At 41.2% G+C, this 6,399-nt stretch overlaps 1 pseudogene; it reads left to right on the top strand.

Annotated features, from left to right (window-relative positions):
• Positions 1-3,122: 3,122 nt before the first annotated feature.
• LOC102858455 lies at positions 3,123-4,104 on the top strand (annotated as a pseudogene).
• The last annotated feature ends 2,295 nt before the right edge of the window (positions 4,105-6,399 follow it).

Genomic DNA, 6,399 nt, shown 5'->3' with positions numbered 1-6,399 from the left:
GACTGCAGCCTTCAATATGGACTGAGGCTCAATGTCAAGAAGACAAAAATTCTCACCACTGGACCAATCGGTAGCATCAGGATGGATGGCGAAGAGATTGGGATTGTTCACAGCTTCAGTCTGCTCGACTCCACGGTCAACACTCTTGGCACCAGTAGCCAGGAAATAAAAAAACGTATTGCAATGGGAAAGTCTGTGGTTAGTGACCTCTCTAAAGTACTCAAGAGCAGCGGTGTCTCTCTGGAGACTAAGGTGCGCCTGATACAGGCCATGGTTTTTGCAATCCCTTGTTATGCATCAGAGAGTTGGACAACAACTAGGGAGGATAGAAGGAGAATTGACGCCTTTGAGCTGTGGTGCTGGAGAAGAGTATTGAATGTACCATGGACTGCCAAGAAAAACAGATTCATCCTACAGAGGGTTAAACCAGGTGGCTCCTTGGAGGCAAGGATTCTTGGGCTTCATCTGACATACTTTGGACATGTTGTAAGGAGAGACAGGTCTTTAGAGAGGGACATCATGCTGGGTAGAGTAGAGGGACAGTGCAGGAGGGGAAGACCCTCTATGAGGTGGATTGATTCAGTGACTGGGGTAATCGGGATGGATGTGTCAGAGGCAATGAGATTGGCACAGGATAGAGCACGGTTTAGGGCTGTTGTACTTAGGGTCGCTATGAGTCGCAAACGACTCGACGGCACATAACAACAGCAACAACATCAATATTTCTTTATAGCAAATCAACACCAGTAAATTCAAGGAAGGAGAAATCAGTCTAACTTAATCATAAATGACTAATATGTAGTTAATATGTAGCTGGCAGCAAGGCAATAAAACAAAAAGCAACATAACACTAAAGAGGAAGCCCTGAAACTTAAATAATTTATTCCTATTTACAATCTTATAGTTAACGCTGCTTATGAAGCAATGAATCAAAAGAAATGCAGGATTAAATTTTAAAATGTATGTCAATGACTTTTAAGCATAAAAATGTGAAAGTTCCCAAGTAAGGAAAGTTTGGATTCTAAATTTTTGCAAAATAACTTTGAAACAATTCTATGTTAAGTTGTAGAAGAGACCCAAAGATGACAATTTTACTCTAACTGCAACACTTCCCTAGGTCATGTTCTACAGATTTTTCCAAATAAGATAGTAGACAAACCATACAGTTTCTGGGTATTTTACAGTAGAAAAAAAAATAGAGGGATCATTTGGTCAATATTAACTATTTCTTAAATGTTAAATATTTGCTGAATATTAAACCCACTCACTCCACCATACTGGAGTTTTAGTTGGTATTTATTTATTAATTAGAAACATATTTCAAGTGAGGCAGTATGTTAAGAGCTGTGCTGTTGTTGATGTTATGTGCCGTTGAGTCATTTGCGACTCATAGCGACCCTATGTACAACAGTCCTAAACTCCACTCTGTCCTGTGTCAATCGCACTGTCTCTGACACTCCCATCCCGATTATCCCAGTCGCTGAATCAATCCACCTCATAGAGGGCCTTCCCCTCCTGCACTGTCCCTCCACCCTCCCAAGCATGATGTCTTCTCCAAGGACCGATCTCTCCTCACAACATGTCCAAAGTATGTTAGACGGAGCCTCAGAATCCTTGCCTCCAAGGAGCCACCCAGTTTAACCCTTTCCAGGATTAATTTGTTTGTTTTTCTACCAGTCCATGGTACTCTCAATACTCTTCTCCAGCATCACACAGCTCAAAGGCATCAATTCTTCTATCCTCCTTGGTCATTGTCCAACTCTCTGATACATAACAAGTGATTGTGAAGACCATGGCCTGTATCAGATGCACCTTAGTCGCCAGAGAGACACCATTGCTCTTCAGTACTTTGGAGAGGTCCCTAACTGCAGACTTTCCCATCGCAATGTGCCTTTTAATTTCCTGGCTACTGGTGCCAAGAGTGTTGACTGTGGAGCCAAGCAAACTAAAGCTGTGTACAATCTCAATCTCTTCACCATCCATCCTGATGTTGCCAATTGGTCCAGTGGTGAGAATCTTTGTCTTCTTGACATTGAACCTCAGTCCATATTGGAGGCTGCAGTCCTTGACCCTCTGCAGTAGGTGCTTCAGGTCCTCCTCAGTTTCAGCAAGGAGGGTTGTGTCATCTGCATAACACAGATTGTTGATAAATCATCCACCAATCTTGACCCCACATTCCTCCCCATGGAGCCCAGCCTCCCAGATAATCTGTTCTGCATACAGGTTGAAAAGGTGTGGAGACAGGACACATCCCTGGCACACACGCCCTTCCCAAAAACCCCTATGTTAAGAGCTGTAGCCTAGAAAAATTAACCAGACTCAGAAACTGTCCTTGAGTAACTTGTGCTCTATTGTTGTTGGTGTGTTCTCTCGAGTCAATCCACTCATAACTGATGCTTTAACAGGTTTTCAGAGGCAGTAAATCACACAGGAAAAAGAAAATGTGTCTTTCTTCCAGAGAGCAGCTCTAGTAAAGATAAATCACAAACATGCCTAGTAAAATATTAGAAATAAATTTTTAATATTGGACCAGACATACAAGACCGTTAGTAAGAAACTGTATTGTTAAATAGAAAAATTATTTGGAGTAAAGTATGGTAGAAATTATAAGAGTTCTCAGAAAGAAGACAAGGATATAATCTGAAGTCGATTTAGGAGAATTACTGGGATTTCTTTACATAGAAGTCATAGGTAAGGTGAATCTTCCGAATCAAAAGAAGAGTATGGTTACAGATTTTGAACCAGAAACTGCAAGACACTAACTCAAAAATATCAATACTCTAGGCTGACGGAAATACTGAGATTGAAGATTTTTACCAATGTCTACAGTCTTTCACTGATCAAAACATGCAGTCAGACAAATTGATAATTGCTGATGACTATCATGTAAAAACTAGACTCACAGAGGAAAGATGAGTTAAGAAATATGTTAAGAAATAATGGCTTTGGTGATAGAAATTATACCAGAGAGCGTACTATAGTGGAATTTTGTAACAGAGTGTACCAGAATGGAATTTTGTAATATCAATGATTTTTCTTTGAAAATATCTTCTCAGCACACATGTGGCCCTCTGAGGCTTAAATACAAAGAAATTTAATTAACTGCGTCTTTAGAAACGACAATGGAGAGACCCGCCCCACCTCTGCCACTGCACACTGGTCTCCGCTGCCAGGCGCAGCTCGGCCACATGTTCTACATCTCATTCCGGGACTCAACCCTGCTCCTTGCCATCGCCATCATTGGTGTGACGGTGCTCATGTCGGCCCTGAGGAACAAGAACGCAAGAAGAAGGATTATCACTTTACAGAACCCTGAAACCAAGTACCCTCTGTCTTTAATTGAAAAAGAACAAATCAACCAAAACACCAGAAGTTTCGCTTTGGAATTCCCTCGACGGACCATGTCTTGGGCCTCCCTATAGGTAACTATGTCCATCTCATAGAAAAATTGATGATGATTTGGTGATCAGGGCTTATAACCCTGTCTCCTGTGATGATGACCAAGGCTTTGTGGACTTGATGATAAAGATCTACTTCAAAAATGTACATACCAGCTATCCTGAAGGGGGGGAAGATGACTCAATACTTGGAAAACATGAAAATAGGAGACACCATCCTTTTTTGAGGGCCATCCGAACGCCTGTTCTACCATGGTCCAGGGAATCTTGAAGTCAGAACAGACAACACAAGTCAGCCTGAAAAAAAAACCCTGATCCTTCACCTGGGAATGATTGCTGGAGGGACAGGTATTACACCCATTCTGCAACTCATACGCCACATCACCAGGAACCCCAAGAACACGACCAAGATGTCCCTCATCTTTTCCAGCCAGACAGAGGAGGATATCTTGGTGAGACAGGAGCTTGAAGAAATAGCAAGAACTCATCCAAGTCAATTTAAGCTCTGGCACACCTTGGACAGCCCTCCCACCGGCTGGATGTATGACTGGGCTTCATTACTGCCAACATGATCAAGGAGCACCTCTCTCCTCCCGGAGGGTCCACACTTATCCTGGTGTGTGGTCCACCCACCATGGTCCAGAATGCCATTCACCCTAACCTAGAGAAACTGGATTACACTAAGGACATGATTTTCACCTTCTAACACACCCTATGTCTTAAACAAATTTGTGTGGCCCCTTTTATTTGTTTCACCATGTTAGATTGCAGCACTTTCCAAAGGTTCTCTTAATGTACCCCTGGACATGTACACTGATACCCTTCTCTACATGTGGGCCTATGAAGGTGAGCTTGAAGACTGGAGACAAAATGGCTTCTGAATATGTCCTCAGGAGGTGTAAAGGAGCCCTATTTTGGTATCTTTCTCAGGAGCTGGTGAAAAAAACACAAGTACAAAGTAAAAAAAAAAAAAAAAAAAAAAAGGAAAAACTCCAAGTTGAACCTGATTAAGAGGAAAACAAATCCACAAAAGGAAAAATGCAAACTTGATTTTTCATTTAAAGTTCTGTTATTTCCCACTTGAAGTAACAGAACATATGAAGAATATACTTGACACATGATGAGATTACATCAAGGGCATCATGCATGAAGATAGAATTAGTTCATTTGATAAACAGGAGAGAAAGAAAAGACCAAACTGGACATCAGAAGAGACTCTGATATTTGCTCTTAAATGAAAATTAGCTAAAGTGAATGAAAGAAATTGTGGAATAGAAAAGCTAAACAAAGATTTCAAAGGGTGAAAAGATAGGCACTTACAGTGTGGTGGTTTACAAGTTGGACTACAAAAGGTTGGTGATCATAATCCACTACTTGTTTTATAGTATAAAGGTAAGGCAGTCTACTCATGTAAAGATCTACAACCTTGCAAATCAATTGGAAGGTTGCTGTGTGTCAGAATTGACTTGAAGGCAAGGGCTTTAAGAAGGATTTAGGAAACCAATTCATTTTACCTGCTCAGGTGAAAAGATTTAAAGGCTAATAGGTGTTTACCATCTTCCACAAGATGGAGATGATTGTTTCAGTTAACCTAGATAGCCGTAAGTGGATGGATTCAAAGAATGGCAATTTATTTGTTCAACATTCTAGAGGCTAAATAGTCCTAACCAGAGTTTCAGCCTAGATAATTACTCCTGTCTCTTTCCCAGTTTTGGTGTCAGTCATGAGCCCTCGATTTCCCTTGGCTCTCACTTGTCATCTATCTTCCTCTCTCTGTGTTTCTTCCATACCCTGCTCATTTAATAACTCAGAAGTTATTAGCTTTGTTGTTATTGTTGTTTCTATGTGTCATCGAGTTACCTGCAAACTATAGCAACCCTACATACAGCACTTTTGAACCCTGCCCTGTCCTGAGCCAGTTTCACTAATTCTGGCACACTCTCATTGTCCCAGTCACTGTTATCAATCCATCTCTTCCAGAATCTTCCTCTCCTTCACTGTTCCTCTACCCTTTCAAATATGATGTCCTTCTCCAAGGACCAGTTTCTCCTGGCCATGTGCCAAAAGTATGTCAGACAGAGCTTCAAAATCCTAGCCTCCAATGAGAGACTTTGTTTTACCCTCTCCAATACAGACAAGTTTGTTTTCTTGGTAGTCCATCGTATGTTCAAGACTCTTTTCCAGCATCACAATTCAAAGGCATTGATGATTCTTCTGTCTTCCTTAGTCACTTTCCAGCTCTCTGATGCACAGCAAGTAATTGTGAAGACTATGGCCTGGATTAGGCACACCTTAGTCCCTAGACTGACACTGTTGCTTTTCAGTACTCTGGAGAGGTCCTTGCCAGCAGATTTTCCTTATGTAATGAATCTTTTGATTTCCTGACTGCTGATGTTAAGAGTGTTGATTGTGAAGCCGAGCAAGCTGTAATTATTAACAACCTCAATCTCTTCTCCATCCATCATGCTGCTGCCAATTTGCCCATTGGTGAGAATCTTTGTTTTCTTGATGTTAAGTTTCAATCCATATTGGAGAATACAGTCCTTGGCTTTCTATTGCAAGCACTTCAAGTCTTCTTCAGTTTCAGCAAGCAAGGTTGTGTTGTCTGCATAACGTAGGTTGTTAATGAGTCTTCTTACAATTCTGATGCCACATTCTTCCTCATAAAGCCCTATTTCCCAAATGATCTGTTCTGCAAACAGCCTGAAAATCTATGGAGACAGGACACATCCCTGACATACTCCTTTCCTGATTTTGAACCATACACAGTTTCTCTGCCCTATTCTAAGAATTGTTTCCTGGTCCAAATATAGGTTTCTCATAAGTACAATCAAATGTTCTGGGATTCCCATTTTCCTCAAGGTTAGACACAATTTGTTATGACCCATAACAATCAAATGCCTTTGTATAGTCAATGAAGCACAGATTCCTCTGGTACCCTTTGCTTTCTGCCAAAATCCATCTGACATTGGCAATAATGTCTCTAGTGCCACAACCTCTC

The sequence above is a fragment of the Elephantulus edwardii genome, unplaced genomic scaffold, assembly GCF_000299155.1.
Source record: "Elephantulus edwardii isolate Elephantulus edwardi_28Jun2011 unplaced genomic scaffold, EleEdw1.0 scaffold00047, whole genome shotgun sequence".
NCBI classification, from domain to species: domain Eukaryota; kingdom Metazoa; phylum Chordata; class Mammalia; order Macroscelidea; family Macroscelididae; genus Elephantulus; species Elephantulus edwardii.
Note: the sequence above shows the minus strand (reverse complement) of the source record. Positions and strands in the feature narration are given on the sequence as shown.